This window comes from Varanus komodoensis, unplaced genomic scaffold (genome assembly GCF_004798865.1).
Source record: "Varanus komodoensis strain SLA01 unplaced genomic scaffold, ASM479886v1 scaffold4, whole genome shotgun sequence".
In the NCBI taxonomy this organism is placed as follows: Eukaryota; Metazoa; Chordata; class Lepidosauria; order Squamata; family Varanidae; genus Varanus; species Varanus komodoensis.
The window spans coordinates 10,081,924-10,100,151 of NW_025335941.1; the positions used below are offsets into that span (position 1 = coordinate 10,081,924).

The 18,228-nt window shown below is 41.6% G+C and overlaps 1 protein-coding gene across 1 annotated transcript in view; it reads right to left on the reverse strand.

Moving 5' to 3' along the window:
- The window catches only part of PDXK (pyridoxal kinase), a 61,626-nt gene that overhangs the window by 38,102 nt on the left and 5,296 nt on the right, over window positions 1-18,228 (reverse strand). The window lies entirely within an intron of this gene.

Below are 18,228 nucleotides of genomic sequence, written 5' to 3' on the forward strand. Positions count from 1 at the left end.
ACTGGTCTGTGCCAGAAAAAAGACTCCTTTACACCTACTCAGAAAATATCAGCAAACTGCAGAGATCACTATTCCACCATGAGGGAAGCATGTATGGTTTAGTAGAATCTGCCACTGGTAACCAATGAAACAGCTGCCCCCACCCATTTTTGCAGCTGAAGTTTTACTAGCATGAGATATACGCTATTTCAGAGCCAACACAGCAGTCCTGACTGATTCTCAGAAAGACAGCTGTGTGAATATGGCATGTTCAGATAAAGCACCTATAGGGCATAGCATCAGACAGTGGACCCTCCCGTTAAACAGGCATGCCTACCTCTCAGCAAAGAAAAACCAAGGGAACTATCAAGCACAGACCCATATCAGTGGGAGTTTACCACCATTGGTGTACCTGCCCAGGTTTCCCCAGCCTTACTGTTCTCCAGAGGTGTTTGACTGACACTTCCGTCATCCTTAATGGCTGGGAATGATGGGAGTTCCAGTCCAGTACATTTGGAGGGTACCAAGATGGGGAAGGCTGGATGGTTGTTATGGGTGAGATACCTGAAGACTATTTGAAAATTTCAATTGATACCAAATGAGGCAGTTGGTTGGTACTGTTTGCAGATACCATGTCCTGCTGGTGTTGAAAACAGCTCACTAGTTCTCCACTGGACACAATTCAAAGTGCTGTTTTCAACATGATTACTAATTCTTTATGGCTTGGGATCTGCATATTAGAAAGACCAATTTTTATTAACTTATATCCCACCTTTTTCCCATCAAGAAACTCAAATCAGCTTACATAATTCTTTTCCTTTTGATCTTACCCTCACAACAGCAAGCTTGTGAGGTAGGTTGGGCTGAGAGTCTGTGACTGATCCAAAGTCACTCAGTTTCATGGCTGAATGGGGACTAGAACCCAGATCGTCTAAGTCCCACTGGGGTCCCATGCTCTTAACTGCTACACCACACTGGCTCTCAAGACTAATTCTTCCAATATGAACCTTACTGAGCATGGAAGAGGCCATTTTTCCAGGTGGCAACCAAACCGTGGGTCTTTCCAGCAGTGAAGATGCATTTATATAATGCCTAAGCCAGATAACTGCACTGTAACCTCTTAGTTAAATGCTCACTTAAGCCCAGTGATGTGTAATTCAAGGATGGGCAATGTGTGCCCCTCCCAAGGTTAGGTTTTGGTTAACAATCTCCATTATTCCTCACCATTTGCTATGCTGGCTAGGGCTGATAGGAGGATAGACATCTGGATGGTCACAAGCTTGCCAGCCCTGGCTTGCTACACATTACATTAATGTCATGATTAGCATTTCCAACATGGCTTTTAAAAATTAAATATCAGGCAGGAAAGTACTGTTCTCAAGAATGCAGCCTGAGGAGAGGATTAAGCCTTTCCACCCAGCCATGATAACTGTGAAAATCCTTCTCCCACCCAAGACAATTAACCTTAGCAAGAAAATGTCCACTGGCACCAATCAGAGCTTTCCCCCAGTGGCAATTGTTCTGAGGCTATCTCGCACATTACTCTGGATATTTTCACCAGAAGCTCAGCCAGAAGAAATCTGCCAAGAACTTTGCTATGGCAGTAGCTCTGCATGGGAGGTATTTATGTGGCTAGTGATAATCAGACCCAATCATGCATGCAGGAAATAAAAGAAATAGATTATACACAAAAGCAATAATCCAGAGGAAATCAGTCCCATTTACCTTTGATTCCATATGCAGAACTAGCTTTCTCTAGATTGGCTTTCCCAGCTGATTTTTAATTAAATGTTCTAATATTAAAGTTACTGATATTAATCAGTTTTAAATTCTCATGTGTTTTCATGTAATTCCTCTACTTGTGACCTCTAATTGTGAGCAATTATAATAACATAAGCCAGTTAAAAGCCTGAGCGGAATGGCCAAATAATTATGAAACTAGAGCCATATGGTCATTTCTCACAGTTTAACTAAATAAGAAAGAAGTCAAGCTGGTAATCATTTGTCACGGTTCACTAAAGCAAGCAGTGGCTGTGACTATAAGGCCACATTGACATTGCAACGGGTTGTCTTACAGACTCTTGGAATGCGATGGGTGCCCTTTAGCCAGGCATTAGACATGGCACCTGTCACACACTGTGAACTCACGACTTTATGCACGTTTGAAGTCAGTGTGCTCCAAGCAGTAGCAAGATGAGCGCACTTTGCAAAATTCCACACCAGCTGTATTTCTGCAATGGCTTTCTGGAAGTAAGCCAGTCTATATATACACATCTTCAAATGGAGTAGCGATGCAAAAAGTACTGAGGAAATATTTACATAGTTCCAATGGTAAAGAATCCCAAAAGATAAAACATTTTCACAGGAGTAAGTCAAAGCCCATCTTAAGATAAGATGTCACCATCAAGGGAAAAGGCTACTTTGCACTGCATTATTGTTTTGATTAAACAGTCATTAGAAAAAAGAGAAAGGCTCTGCTACAATTTCTAATAGATACAGATAGCCAAACAACTAAATCAAAGCATTTTACTAAGCTGTACAACAACTGGTGTAAATTGCCTCATATATCAGTGTCAGAATGCAATTCAAAAACCTTGTAGCTAAAAAAAAAAAGCGTAAACAAAAATCCAATTTTGTACAAGCCCAGTTCTAGCCACCCCCCCACCCCAATCCTGCGCAATTCCAGCTGCATCTCCTTGTACCACACCGAATTTATTTCAGAGGCTTCCCAAGTGAATGTTCTCGTCCTGACCCAGAAGAAATTAAATGCAATTAAAATAATTGGAACTTTTGTCACAACTAACTTCTCATATTGATTTCAATGCGATTTATATCATACTAACATTTTCTAGTGAACATTCAGTAACTGGGGTAGGATTGCTAAAGGTAACACATTGACTTTTGATGCAAAAATGAGCATATTCTATATTAATACAGAATTCTTGAAACATGTACTATTGTAGGCTGACCAGGAACTTCAGTGAAGTGTTGAGAATTAGGTCTCTTAATGTAACTCTTAATTCTTTTCAGATGGATTAGTTATGACCTAGCAGTAAGCCCTTTTATCTGGAGACTATTTCTACATATGGAAGCATTTCAATCTACATCTGTGTATACATAGATAGTGGTCTGGAGGTTTATACATGCTCAGATGAACTACAATTAGGTATACAGACTCGATTTCCGGCTTTAAAGCCATTGACTAGTATACACATGTAGGTGGCTGTATGGACACCTCATCAGCAGTACTGTCTCTCACTACACAAGTGTTCACTGCCACTGCCAAAGAAGGATCTCTGTCCTTGCAACTTGGCTGCAGGTAGCTTGGCCTAGTACCTGATTCTAGTAACTGATAGTGGAAATCTGTCTCACAGTGGTCATCAGACTCACTACTGCTTATACCAGAGGAGGTGGGGTGCAGGATGTCTTGAACTTCAGTTCCCCCTGTTCCTGACCCTTGGCCAGGATAGCAGGAACATCTGGGAGGTAGTTCAAGGAATGTAAAGAGCTATCTCATGCTTATACACTGTCTACACTGGCAGGCAGAAGCTTTCCAAGGTTCCAAAAGGAGTCCTTTTCAGCCCCACTGGGCAATGCTAGAGACAGAACCTGAGCCTTTTGCTTGGAAAGCATGTGCTCTACTACTCTGCTATGGCTCTTCCTTCCTGTAAGTTACCAGCAGAATGGGTGCTGTGTGGAAAGGAGGCAGAAGTGGCTGGCTGGAAGACTGGGATTAGGTTTCAGAAATTGGAAGACTGGGATTAGGTTTCAGAAGTTAAGGGGAAGGAATTCTTTACCATACTTCAGGACTGTTGCCTAAGCCACTCACTCCACTTACTCACTCTCAAACTCGAGCTGTGTAATATGGATATAGCTCCACCATAGTACTCAGCAGGGACAGATAGATCAACTCAACAACTTCTGGGTTTTTTTTAACATCAGCCTTGTGGAAATGGCAGGTTGAAAGACAGAGTAACAATTTACTGCTTGAAACCTGCATTGCAGGATTATGGCACGGTTCCTCTACTGGAACATACCAAAATTCTAAAAAGTGCTCCAACAATTGTAGACACATTAATAGCTGTACTTTAAAGAGAACATCCGGACAAATACACCTGCTTTTAGCATATTAGGATGGCAGCTGACAGTATAGTCTTATTCATGGTTAGATAAAAGAAAATAAAAGAAGAACTACAGCTTGCAGAATTGTTTTTCTATTTAAACATATTTAGGGTCCCTTAGTAAATTACCACGCATGCAGGCAGTCCAATTTGTGAAACACACTGGTATCACTGTATCACCACCCCCCACCCCACCCCCCAACACACACACTTCTTTTAGGGTTATCTCTTCCCACCATCAGTAGTCAATTCCTGCTTGCCACTGCAACTGTAATCTATCCTCCCTTATGGCTCTTTCTGTGCAAGGGACTTTCCTTCAATCCAGAAGACGTTCCTGCAGTTACTTTAGTGCTTTGGTTTCTTTGGACACTTGTACCAGGGATCCTGCAGAGGCAGTGGCTGGTGAGTCCTTATCACCATTCTTCTCACAAGATTTTTCTACAATACCATTGCAGGAGATGGCACAGGAAACACCTGGAATGCTAGCTGAGTTGGAGGGAGAGAAAGTATATGTAAGTATTTAGGTGCATTTCTGGAGTTAGGTACAATTGGAAGCTCTGGATAAGGCCAACAATACCTCTAGAGTACCAGACACAATAATGTCTTCTGCTTCTGAGCACATGATGCTAGAGGGCTACTCATGCCACCCTGCCCAATGCTAGGAGATCCTGCATGGACTGAAGAAAGGGAAATCATAACTCACAAAGAGTGCTTTGGGTGAAGCCGCACATCGTGCCTATGACAAGTTTGCTATGATCCTGCTAGATCAGAGGGATGTGGCACCTAGTGGGATTACTGTGAATGAGCTGCAAAGTCAAGTGCTTGTCTATGAAACTCTGCCTACCTCCCACACTTGACCCATCTTCCCCAAGTCCAGGGTTGGCAAGATAAGCTGAAGTCTATACTGCATGGGCACATGTGTCTAGTACTCTCAAACTGCACAGAAATCTGTCTGCTCCTGTTTCAAGGCCACCAGATCCTGGTGGTGATGTGGGACAAAAAAAATTATGATGCTGTATTTTTCCATGGAAAAAATTCAAATCTTATATGTCTGTATTTATTCATAATTGTCCGGGTTGTTGTACTGTAATCAACATGTTAGATGTGCTAAATCTAGGATACAAAAGCCTGAAAGTTATTATTCTAAGGCAAACATTGACAAATCCTAGTGTTTAACTGCCCATGGGGGAACCGAAAAACAAGGTCTGACAACCCCTTCCTGTGAAGCAATGAAGCTGGTTCCAGGCAGGGTCTAGTGCTAACATTCTGCAATAACAAACCAAAGCTGAAACGAAGATTGTGAAACCAAGGCTGAAACTAAGAAATGAACACGTCCATGCTGGATCGGAGCAGGCAGGGCCCCGTCTCGTCCAGCATTCTGACCACACAGTGGCCTGCCAGTTCCCCATGGGATCCCACAAGCAGGGGAGGACTGCAGCAGCATCCTCCTGTCCAGGTTCCCCAGCCTGTGCCCACAGGCCTGCACCCATCTGTTAGTTAAATCACATGTTCAGCCCTGAATCAGATTTTTCTCAACTTGAAAAGGAAGGAATAAAGCAACGCACGGCATGATTAAAGCTGAAGGTGCTACTACTATCACCTCAGCAAAAGAAAATTAAACTGTTGATATTTCAGGCACATGATGAGAAGACAAGACTTACTGCAGAAGACTTACTGCAGGATGCTAGGGACAGCTGAAGGCGGACCAACTATGGGATGAATCAGTTCCATAAAGGAAGCCACTGTCCAGAGTTTACAAGAGCTGAGCAGGGCCGTCAAGGCTGGAGCATTTTGGAGGCCACTTTTTCCTGGGGTCACCGTAACCGAAGCTGAAACTAACGCTGTGATTACTGTTTCAGAGACAGCTTGACGGTACAGAACAACAACAAATAAAAAATATCAGCTTTCCGTGCGCATGCACCCTAATAACAGTGTGTTCTTTCAAATGTTGTCATTTTTGTTAAATTGAAACAAATGTAAGGAAGTATTGTTTTGTCTTTACATTTTTACAAATATTTCATTGAGGTAGTTTCCACGTAAAGCTTTGAATATGTTTGAAAACAACATTTAAACTATCTTGTGTGGTTAATTTAATTTACACCTAAGAAAATATTTCAGTTGATATATTTTGTAGCTATTGGAAAAACTTTGATATATTTATACTGCACATAAATTTGACATTTTGCCTTCAGTTTACAAAACATGAGATGATTTGTATGCCTATGCTAAATCAGGTAACATTATTTAGAGCTAACATAATTTCTGCTTTTTCTGGATCCTGGGCTGGCCAATTCCACTGCGAATTCCAAATGGCAGTGTTTCCAGGCAGTCTGTCCCTGCTTCTCCAGCAATGCCTTTCAAAGCAAAAATGGGTTTTTAGTTGTACTTATTGTGGAAGCAGTAGCTGCCTCAAATGATTGTTTCATAATAAAAAATTTCTTGGCAATTCTCGTCCATTATGGTGTTCCTGGGGGCAATGAGGCAGGAGTAGCTGTAGGGGTGGCATAGCAGGAGAAGTTCGGGGCGGGGGGGGCAGAGCTTTCAGTAGAAAGCTTGCTGAAGAGGTTGGGGGGGGGGGGCAAGGGAGAGGGTGTGTTAATGCAGCTTGTCTGGTGTCTTTGTAAGAAACCAGCAGTTGTGGCAGTTGAAACACAAAGTGCTACCCCAGACAGTGCAGGCGGGACGGAAGCGGAATACACCAGAGTGGCACCAACAGCCACTTCAGAAAGGGAGAAGACAGTAGCATGGCAAGTAAAGACAACAGTATTACATGAAGAACATAAAAGGGGACAAAAGTTTTGCAAAATTCATGGGAAATACGAGCTGGTATTCAGCAGGCATGGGGTAGAAGAGAAAGGGAGGATGGAGGAATTTCGCAATAGGAGTTGGCAAAGGAACTCCGACCCCCATGAAGCAATAGTGAAAAGTCTGTTGACCTGCAAGAGAGCAGTAGGCGGGGGGGGGGGGGATACTGCAAAGCAGGCTGGGATATGTTTCCCTGCTGGCTGGAAGACTGGGAGTAAGGAGGGCAAAACAAGTCACAGCAAGTGTGCTCATCTGATGGGTGCACTGTGGATTGTTCTGTGAACAAGCAACCCATGGTGGCTTATTCACAGGGTGGCTTAGCATAATGTGTAAGTGCATGCATAAAAGATAAGCATTCTCCTGCAGGCAGGAAGTGTTTCACTTAAATAATAATATTTTATAGTAAAGTACATGGACCATTTGAAAATCATTGTGCTTTAGAAATAACAATTTTGGATACAGGATTTTTCTTTCTTTTCTCAGTATCTGAGATTATTTTTCCCCCAGATTTCCTGCGATTGTTGAACAGGATTACCGAGACTGTTAGATTATTTACTGAGTCACAGATTTACAGACAATATTTCACAAGTAGACATTTTATCACAACCTGCTACAGTTACCATCCTGCGTTGGGGATTATGACTGCTCTTCTGCGTACTACTTCATTTAAAACATATGAAAAATATATTTTCATTCCTCAGGACTGAGGAAGATTTAGAACCCCTTAAAAGCTGAGGATACAATTAAATCCTAATCATGGCCATGAACCACCCTGCTAGTAGCAAAAAAGAAAAGAAATTTCTGTTGGCTAAAAAAAGCAGAAAGAGGATTTCCCCATACATTTATGCTTTATTTCTCTGTATGTGCAACACTGGCAGAAATTGGAGAAGAATCCAAGACTCTTATATCAACTTTGCAAGGTACATTCCAAACGTAAAACTTAGAATACAATCCAAGACAAAAAGGAAACCTTCACAAACTGTTAAAAAATAAAATCCTATCTCAACCCTCAATATAACTTAATCAAAAATAGGTCACTGGGACAATTCTGTTTTAATTGTCATTATTGTCTAAGCCTAGTCTAACATTATGGATATCAAATTAAACACAGACATATTTTTCTTCCCATTATTAATCTGCAACAATTAATCTTAGGTACAAACTGTTCTGAGTTTGCATTACAAATGTATATAATGCTACAGCAAATAGGAATGAAGGCAAAAAATGAGAGTCAAAAGAGCAATTGTTGTTTTCAAAGCAGTTTTTGAAACTACTCAGCCAGAACAAGGGAAAATCATAATTTTAGTCCCTGGAGAAAGATATCAAGCTTAATAGCCTTACAGATCATTTATTTCTCAACCCTGGAAGTCCACACAGTGGTGGACATTACAACTTGCTTTAAGCAAAAAGCCAAATGCCTGTTCTCCTTTGAACGAGGATTAATTTCAAGGAAATTGTGCAAGTTCAGCAGAGAGAAGAATTTGGCTACCAAGGACTTCTAATTATATCATTTGAGTGCAAACTCATTCAGAGGAAGTGTGCAAGCTTTATCTGAATCTTGAATTTCTGCTTTTCCTCAGTATGTGCTTCCCTTTGTATGTTACAGTGGAATCATGAAAAGAAGCATGAGCCCCTTGTGCATCTGTTTATCAGTGCAATAAATTGAAAGGGAAGCAACAGAAAATTAGGATTTGGGATACTGAGTATCTCTAGTTTGGTTTAAACATTTGGGAGCATGACTTATTCTGGGAAGTCCTTCCTGCTGTGAAAGAACAAGTCTGGCAACAGTTTACATGTTTGTTAAATGGTGTTTATCACAGATAAAACCTGCTTTAGAAGTCAGCGTAACTGCAAAGCAGAAGATAATGGCCAGCATAGGTCAGCCAATCAAATGTTGATCCTACACAACCTGGAATCTCTGTTCTCTTATTATTTAACACAGCACATCAAGTTGATATAATAGGACGACATGGGTTAGCAGTATTTGAAAGACTAGAGTAAGGCACCAAAAACTCATTAAGATTGTGGAGATATATTGCCTGGGTTATAATACATTACAGTGGATAGTCCAATTGTCTTAGAGATAAGAAACAAAGCAACAATAATGCATCACACTGGGAAGAGGTATTGAGCTAGCTATTTCAGAACTTAATAGTGGAAAGACTGCTGGTTCGTGTAGTCTATTACGACCTTGAAAAGTTTGCATTTGTCCAAAGCAGCAGTCCAAATTTCACTCTCAACAGGAATTTAACTTTGTGTAGTTAAGAGAAAGCAGGAAATGCAGTCCAAATGAAGACTGTAGTGTTTAATCTATGGCTTGGCATGAAAACAAAAGATAAAATCCAGTAGTTGCATATGGGAGCTGTTATAATCAAAGGTCAGTATTCAATGAACTGTACAACTAGTTCCCTGGGCCCAAGGGGAACTCAAACTTGTTTTTCTGTAACAGTGTGTCCTCCACCTACATGTCACACAGCACCATGCTATTAAAATGAAGGGCTTCAACACATTTGTGATTGCACTGTGGGCTATTTTTCTTTTTGAAAAATACATTCAAGAGTTTGGCCTTTTCTCCCTCACCTTCAGCAACAAACCTGTGAACTTCAAGTCACACAGCTTCAAAACTGAAGCCTGCTCCATGTCCTCAGAGAGACAACAACAACTCCTGTGATGGGAAACAACTGCCCCAGCCTCAGTTGTTGAGCCAGAAAAATGGGAAGCAGCAGCAGGCACTGCATCCAGAAGTGCAGCCAGCACAACCTGCCACTATGGGGGGGGGGGGGGGGTAAAGATACTAATCAGAGATATATGAGTGAGCTTGTTTTCTTTTAAAATTAGCAATTTAGTTTATATAGTCTGAGAAAAACTAAAGCATTTACCTAGTAGTTCAGTACAAATGGCCACATGGCTCTCACAGGGCAATATTCTGTATTGCAGGTCACAGCAAAGTTGTGTTGCACTGACAGGTACAAAGACTGGGGGCTAGTATACAGTTGTATTTCCAAATTCTGGGATATGTTCTTAGCCCTACATCTGAATCAAGAGCGTTGTTATCAAAACAGCAGATGGTTTTCCAACTACAATCAGAAATGTGTTACTCTTGGCTTCTAACTGTGAAAAAAACAAATGTGTCACATTCCAGTCACATGTTTTAAATTCTTTTAAAAATAGATGACTGTTCTGTTGAGTATTTCAGCAAAACCAGATGAAATTGGCTTCAAGAATCCCTCATCTGAGGAGATATTTTAGTTCTTACACACTACTTAAGTGTTATTGTTTACACTTTATTGTTTTTATACCACACCTCCCCAGTCTAGTGCTATCCAAATACTTCTGAGTACAATTTCCATCAACCTTAATTATGAGCTGTTGGCTGGGGCTGACAGAGTTCGGAAAAGAAAGCACCTGGCAGCCACCAGGTTGAAGAAGGCTGTGCTGAATTGTTGTCAATGGTTACTTCTATTTATCCTTTCTTAAAACCTATGAAATAGGTTTGTCTGAAAAACAAAAAGGACCAAGATAAATAGAACTTTCAAGAAGAAATACCTACATATTAACCCATACCATCCATACACATTATCCACTGCACAATTATAGAATGTTGTCAGGATCTGAGCAGCTCTGGGGTGCCCTCTGGTGTCCAGAAGTGAAGTAGTCACCAAAGTACTTGCAGGATTGGGCCCAAGTCTTCCTGGGGCTCTCAGCCTCCTGATAAGCAACAGCTGGGACAGCTGGTTCTTCCCCCTAGTGTCTGTTTCAGCAATGTGTTTTCTCCTGCTAGCTGTGGTGTGGGCCAGCTCTTGCCTGACCTGGTTCCTGTCTTGCTCCTTTGCCTTGATTGCCATACCTTCTGTTGGTCCTGAATCCCATCCTGTTGGCCTGACTCTGGTACCTGCTCCCTGCTTCCTGGTTCTTGATCTTTGGCTTACTCATGACTGTGCTTTTGTCTTGTTCTGATTATGCTCGCCAAGTTCCTGGCTTTGGCTTGCTTCTTCGGTTGACTGTGCCTCTGATCCAACTGCCAGGCTCTGAACAGTGTTTCAACCCTGCCCTGCCTTGGGTCCTGTTGCTCTGGTCCTGCTGCCTCTGCTGTGACTCCTACCACCCATGTCTTGGCCCTGATAAATGTATAGTTCACAACAGAGCCATATAACCATAGAACCTGATATTCTCTTATAGGGCATCCAGTCTAACTCTGCCCAGTGCAGGCATCCCAAATTGGAACATCTCCAACAGATAGCTTCTAGACTTTGCCCTTGAGAGGCTAAATATCTCTACCTCTTCATTTAAGTCAGGTGTGTCTAACCTCTTTCTGTCTGAGCACAGAATTCTGTTTCAGATAAGCTTTCATGAATGCAGTTCAATAGAGACCCATAAACTGGATAAAATGAAAATATCAGCATATTTTAACTGAAAGCTCTGCCTATAACTAATCCTTAGGAACGGCATTTTGACTTTTTAGAATGGGGAAGGACATTGAACATTGAAGAGTATCAGGGACTGCACTTGAAACTTCCCTTGTTTTATGAGGAGCTGCTGATGAGCACTCTGTGAATATTGATTTCTAACCATGTGTGAACCCAGTTTAAATTATGGTATTATCATTTATCCCACATTTAATCAGTTTGCTAACCAAAACCCCACAGGGAACTCTGTCAAATGCTTTGCTGAAATCAAAGAAACTATATCCACAGCATTCTCACAATCCACCATTCTTCTCATAATTTAATCAGAGAAAGGATATTAGTCTGGCAGAATTTATTCTTGAGAATTTCATGCTGGCTTCTACTGATCATGCACTATTATAAATAAACTTACAGACTGCTTAATAAGCTTGTTCTAGCATAAGACTGCAGCCTGACAGTGCAATCCTATGCATCTCTATTCTGAAGTGAAACATATTGCATTCAATGGAACAGTCTCAGTTACAATATAGATTTGCAGCCTTAGAATGCAATCCTATGCTAACTACACAGTCTCCCGGGCCATCGCTCTTTTGAAACGCTGCCCCTGCCCCCTCCCCACATCCAAGGTATTGGTCATTCCGCTACATATACTCAGCTGATATATTAGGTACTTAATCATCCCTCAAAACATTTAATATTTCTTTGAGAGGGATTTCATTTGTAGGTTGCTAAGCATGGGCCCTGTGCAAGAGGGCATTGCCTTCCTTCTAATTTCATAGCTTGGTGGAAACTACATGACTTGAGCATAATATTTCTCTAATGCATACAGCAAAGCCTATGTTTAACTCTCTCCAACTGAAATGGCAGTGCTTAGTGCTGGTTGGATTTTTAACCAGAGATTTTTTGCCTTAAATTTTGTTCCTGAAAGGAATTTGCTTTCAAACGGCTTCTAATTTTGTGAGATCTAACTGCATGACAGTGGATACTGACAGTTGTAATAATTAAATCATATATAAAATATTTTTAAAGCCCCCTTTTATTTGAAAAGCAATAAATAATGTCATCTTAGTCTTATGAGGCTTAAAAGTGATATAGTAAGACCCAGTCTTCATTTTATATCTCTCCCCAAATGGCTATAATCCATTCAATGAATCACTCTTTCTCGCTTGTTGTTTTGCAATATATTTTCTTCAGCACCATTTATAGCAACTTCCTCATCCTGCAATATGCAGTTTTCTGCCAAAAGGAACTAGAACAAATAAGCCTTCTCTGTATACAGATACACACAATCAATTGGCTCCATTCAGTGTCACATCAATTGATTTCAGACTACCTGAAAGAGTGAAAAGAGTTTTAGCTTTATTTATTTATTTATTTATTTATTTATTAAAACATTTTTATGCCGCCCCATTCGCCGAAGCCTCGGGGCAGCTTACAACAATAAATTAGATCCATTAGATAAATAAAAATTAAAATATATACATTAGAATAAAAAATATACAATATAAAATAAGCCGTCCTGGCCAGATAAAATTCAATAATATTAACATTTAAAATGCTGCTTAAATAAAAAGGTCTTCGCCTGGCGCCGAAAAACAAATAACAATGGCGCCAGGCGGACCTCTCTGGGGAGCGCATTCCATAACTTAGGCGCCACCGCTGAGAAAGCCCTCCTCTGAGTAACCACCCTCCTAATTTCTTTCACGGAGGGCTCCAGGAGAAGGGCCTCTCCCGCCGATCTCAGGGGGCGGCTGGGCATATATGGATGTAAGCGCTCCTTCAGGTAACCAGGACCCAAGCCGTTTAGGGCTTTATAGGTCATCACCAACACCTTGAACTGGGCCTGGACTTCAATGGGGAGCCAGTGAAGCTGACGGAGAACTGGAGTCATGTGAACATAACGTCCAGTCCCCGTCAGCAGCCTGGCAGCTCTATTTTGAACCAATTGAAGTATCTGGACCATCTTCAAGGGTAGCCCCACGTAGAGCGCGTTACAGAAGTCTAGACGGGAAGTCACCAGCCACTGCCTCACCTGGATTGGTGGAAAACGAGAGGTAGAGCTGGGTATCATCAGCGTACTGATGGTTCCGCAGCCCACACCTCCTGATGACCTCTCCCAGCGGTTTCATGTAGATGTTGAACAGCAAAGGGGACAAAATGGACCCCTGCGGTACTCCATGGCATAGCTTCCATGGCGCAGAGCCATAGTCCCCCAGCACCACCTTCTGGAATCGGTCGTTGAGATAGGAGCGGAACCACTGCAAAGCAGTGCCTCCAACCCCCAATCCCGCAAGCCTATCCAGAAGGACACCATGGTCGATGGTATCGAAAGCCATTGAGAGGTCCAGGAGAACCAACAGGGACGCACTCCCCCTGTCCTTCTCCCTGCACAGGTCATTGTACAGGGCGACCAAGGCAGATTCAGTACCTGAAGGGTCTGAAGCCGGACTGAAATGGGTCCAGATAATCAGTTTCATCCAAGAGTGCTTGGAGTTGTCCCGCCACCACCCGCTCCAACACCTTGCCCAGAAACGGGATGTTGGCCACTGGTCTATAATTAGTGGCCATCTCTGGATCCAGTGACGCCTTCTTCAGGACCGGTCGGACTACCGCCTCCTTTAAAGGGGCAGGCACCCGACCCTCCCTCAGAGAAACGTTAACCACTTCCAAGATCCAGGTCCCAATCCCGTGCTTGGAATCCTTTATTAACCAAAATGGGCAAGGGTCCAAAAGGCAAGTGGTGGGACGTACTCGTCCAAGCACTTTGTCCACATCATCGGGCTGCAGTAACTGAAATAACTTTACTGCTTTGCTTCACCTATCTATGTTTAGGTAACAGATCGTGCACATATATGTGGGGTACAGCGCCTTCCTCAGGAACTGAAACATTGGAAGAGGACATTTAAGTGGGTTACTGCAGAGAATTTTTGTCCTTGGACTCATGTTTGTTTTCAAGTTGGTACAGGGCATCCCTCAAGATCTGCCTTCAAAACAAAAGTAGGAGGTGTTGCCTTCAAACATTTCCTGATTTCTGCCCAGAAAGCACAACCCATTAGGCCAAATCCGGAGTATTCTTAAATCCATTCTTGCTTGAGAAAGAAAAGGAAAAATAAAAACAAGCAGGAACTTTAAGCACAGTCTTTCAGGTGAGCGAGTCTCTTAATAACTTGCCCATTTCAAGTATGTGTCCAAACAGTGATGCCATCCTTCTGCTGCCCACTAGACTCTGGTGTGCCTTGCTGTCACCGTCTCTTCTTCTGCATTTATCTCCCCTGGACTGTCCTTGAGTGTATCTCTGCCCTGGTCAGCACATGGAAAGGATCTCCCCATCGCTGCATCCTGCAGGACTCTCTGCTTGTTACATGTGTGTGCCTCATTCAAATATATGGCATCCCCTGATTTTCTTGTTGCTTCCCTTGGGTGTCTTTTGTTATGTCTCAATATTTGTTTGCCAAGCATCTATACCTTATTATTGTGCATTATCATATGGAATTGTGATTGCCTCGTGCCAGGCAATGTTCTGTTTTGTTACGGCTTGGACTCTCACAGTATTCCCCGTCTTTAGGCCTAGAAGATGTCTGGCTGATCAGCAGTGATACAGGGCCTGTCTTTGCTTCTGCTGTCTCTTCAGTTCACTAAGAGATGCTCCTATACCCCATGCCTTTAATAGCATCCCACTTGTTGGCAAAAGTGTCTTTGTTCTTAGACTCATTAACCTTTGAGTTGAACTTGAGTTTAGGTCTTGTGATTCAGTGCTCAGATGATTGCAAGGTGCTAGATATGCACCTGCCCCTGCTGCTTTTGCTTTTCTTGAGAGTTTCTGAGCTGTTTTTACTGCCAATTCTATTTTGCCATTTATTTGAGAATACCCAGGTAATGAAGTGCTGCATTCAAAATCCCAGTCCTTGCTGATTTTTTGGAATATTGCTTCAGCTAGGACCCATCATATGAAAACACAGTGTCTGATACCCAATATTGTACAAAGTGTGCTTTTACTTTACATAATGACTATTCTGGCAGAGATAACTGATAAGTAATCTTTTTCCCCAAAATCTGAGAAGTAATCTGTAAAGATCATGTATTTCTTGTCTGCTTGGCTAACCAAATTCACAGCTACTTTTGCCCAAGGTCTCTCTGAGCTGTCAAGTTGTAATAGTATTTTTTTTTTAAGATGAGGTCTTCCCAGGTTCTGCACAATTCACATTTCCCCAAGAAAGTCTTCAGTTGCTCATTTTTATCTGCCCAGTAGACTGTTTCTTTGGACTGCTATACACAATTCAATTTGCAGATGTGATGCCTTACTCTGTGCATGATTTCTGACTAAGGGGCTTCTGGTATAATGGCTCTTTCTCCCTGGAAGATGATGTCACTCTGTACACAAAGTTCATCTCATAACAGGGAAAAAATTGTTATTTTTTGTGATATATCTTTTGTTTCTGGTCAGCCCTGTAATATTATGACTTTTCATTTCTGTAGTCATCCTTGTTCACTGTATCTCTTTCTTTCCTCAAAGATGGGTAAGTACTGTATCATACTGACTTCTGCTTCAGCTTCTACTGATCTACTGATCCCTCTATGGCAGCTTCTCTTAGGTGTACCCAGCTCAAAGCATCTCTTAAAACTAGGTTTCTTCCAAGTCACTAGTACATCTGATTTGTCATCTGAGGTTATCACTGCCCCAAGATCTCAAATCTCTGGCCTCCTTCCACATCTTGGAGTTAAGGCATGTCTCAAATAGCTCTTACTTTTTCTGGATCTATTTTCAGCCCTATCAAAATTGGTAGGTGGTCAACATGGTATTTCTGTGTCCCTTAATCCAGGTTTGCCTCTTTTCAATTTGATATTCCTTTCTTTGCATCTTTTCAGAAATGCTGTTAGTTTATAGTTATGGTTCTGGTGTGCTTGCTGTAGGTCTTCATGTCCTTGCACTATTAGCACACCAACAACTATTACCTGAATTCCTTCCAGACCATCCAAGTTTTATGTTAACCTGTTCTGAAACATGGCTGCAGCAGGGCTGATGCACATCAGTATTCTTAGGCAATGATATTTCCCAAAGGGTGTGGCAAATGTCAAATCTTTAACAGTGCATTTTTCATCCAGCTTAATACACCAAATTCAGTCTTGACATCACAGATGATGTGATTTGCTTCAGACAAAATATCTTCATGTGCAGGCAAAAGAAAATGATTTCTTCACAGTGCTTTGAGGGCTTTGGATCTATGCACATCCTGAGGTTCCCTTGTGGTTTTCTGATCACCATCAATCTGCTTATCCTGTCTGTACTTTTCTCTACTGGTCTGAATAATTGCAGCTGTAGATTTGACAACTGCTTTTTCTGAAGCTGCTGAAATCTTCATCTTGGATAACTTAACTGGCTTCACAGTTGTATCATTCTCTAACAGGGAACCTCCATCTGTCTCAGTTCCTCTGAATCCTTTCTTGATTCTGTATTCCAGCTTCATCTGAATTTTCTACTGTATTTCCTGTATTCACTGTCAACACATACTGGAATTTTCCCTTCATCAGTTTCACAGACTGGACTACCTTAAGGTAGGAAAGTGGCTGGTGGCAGTGGCATCTCCATTTCATTGCCATTGCGAATACATGCTCATTCACCCAGACAGCCTGTGGCTGATCTAGCAGGCAGGTGAGCAATGGTGACGAAGGTCAGCAGCTGCTGCTAATGCCAGGAGAGTCTTCATTGGTTTTGCTGCAACAGACTCACATAGCTATACTGCTGAAAGTTGATGCTGGCCCTAATAGCTAATCTGTCTTCAACACTATTAAGTCATTATCATATTACCAGCATTTTTTTGCCTTTTATTCCAATGTGGCAAATAAACAAGTGCATTCATTTGATTCAAGTCCAATTTTATGCAAACATACAGCTTGTCCCTTCCGCTTTATGTCATATGCTACTTAAACTTCCCACCACCAAATAATGGGGAATTACTAGTTACCGCTTCAGGGGTTTTTTTTACACGCAAGGTATACATAGTGCAATAGCACTTTTGCAAAATATTCATGTCCCTTTAATAGTACACGGAACTTGTCCTACCCAAGGTAGAGGGAAAGGCAAAAAAGAAAGCAAACGTGTTTGACTACTGCCATGACGCAATTTACATTTTATGTTATGGGTAACTGTTATGGGCCCTGATTTCTAAATGAGCTGGTATAACAGCATATGTTAAGGTTACCAGTATGTGTTAAGGTTACCAATGATAGCCATGGATTTTATATTTTTTGTTCAGTTGGCTGCAAACACAGGCTGCTTTACTACAGTTTTTTCAACCTCTTTACTATGTTTCATTTTAATATTTAAAACGCTTGTGTTCTTCTATAAATAGAGTAAAACGTCAGCATGAGTCAGAAGGCTGAAGCATCTTTCAATGTTGATTCTGGGAAATTTAGCCTGCAGAGGTTTCACTGTTCAGCGAGACCACTTACCTCCATCTTCAGAAACAGCTGCCACTACAGAGCGAAGATTAGCCTCACAGCTTCTATCTTGCATCAGAGCATATACTAGCATGCTCTGACGTCTGCTCCAGCACTGACTCGCATGTTGATTATCCTCTAGTGGAAAGGAAAAAATCCTATCTCTCCAAACATGGAGACACTATAATCAGAACAGATTTTAAAACCATTTCTATAATGAGAATGGTCTTCAAAACCTACTTAACTGGACCTTGCCTCATAGATAACACATGAATCATGTTCTTAAAGAAGTATGCAAAATATTTAGAAATCACTAGTTTTATGCTTATTCAATTCATAATTCTACCAGGAGGAAGGAAAAGGGCTGGCAAGATCCCTGGGCATCAGTGATTTTCAAGACTGAAGATGAAATATTGCAGAACTAAGTCTATAAAGCCCTGTATCTCTCTATCAATGAGACTTTTATTAACAGGGCAGAC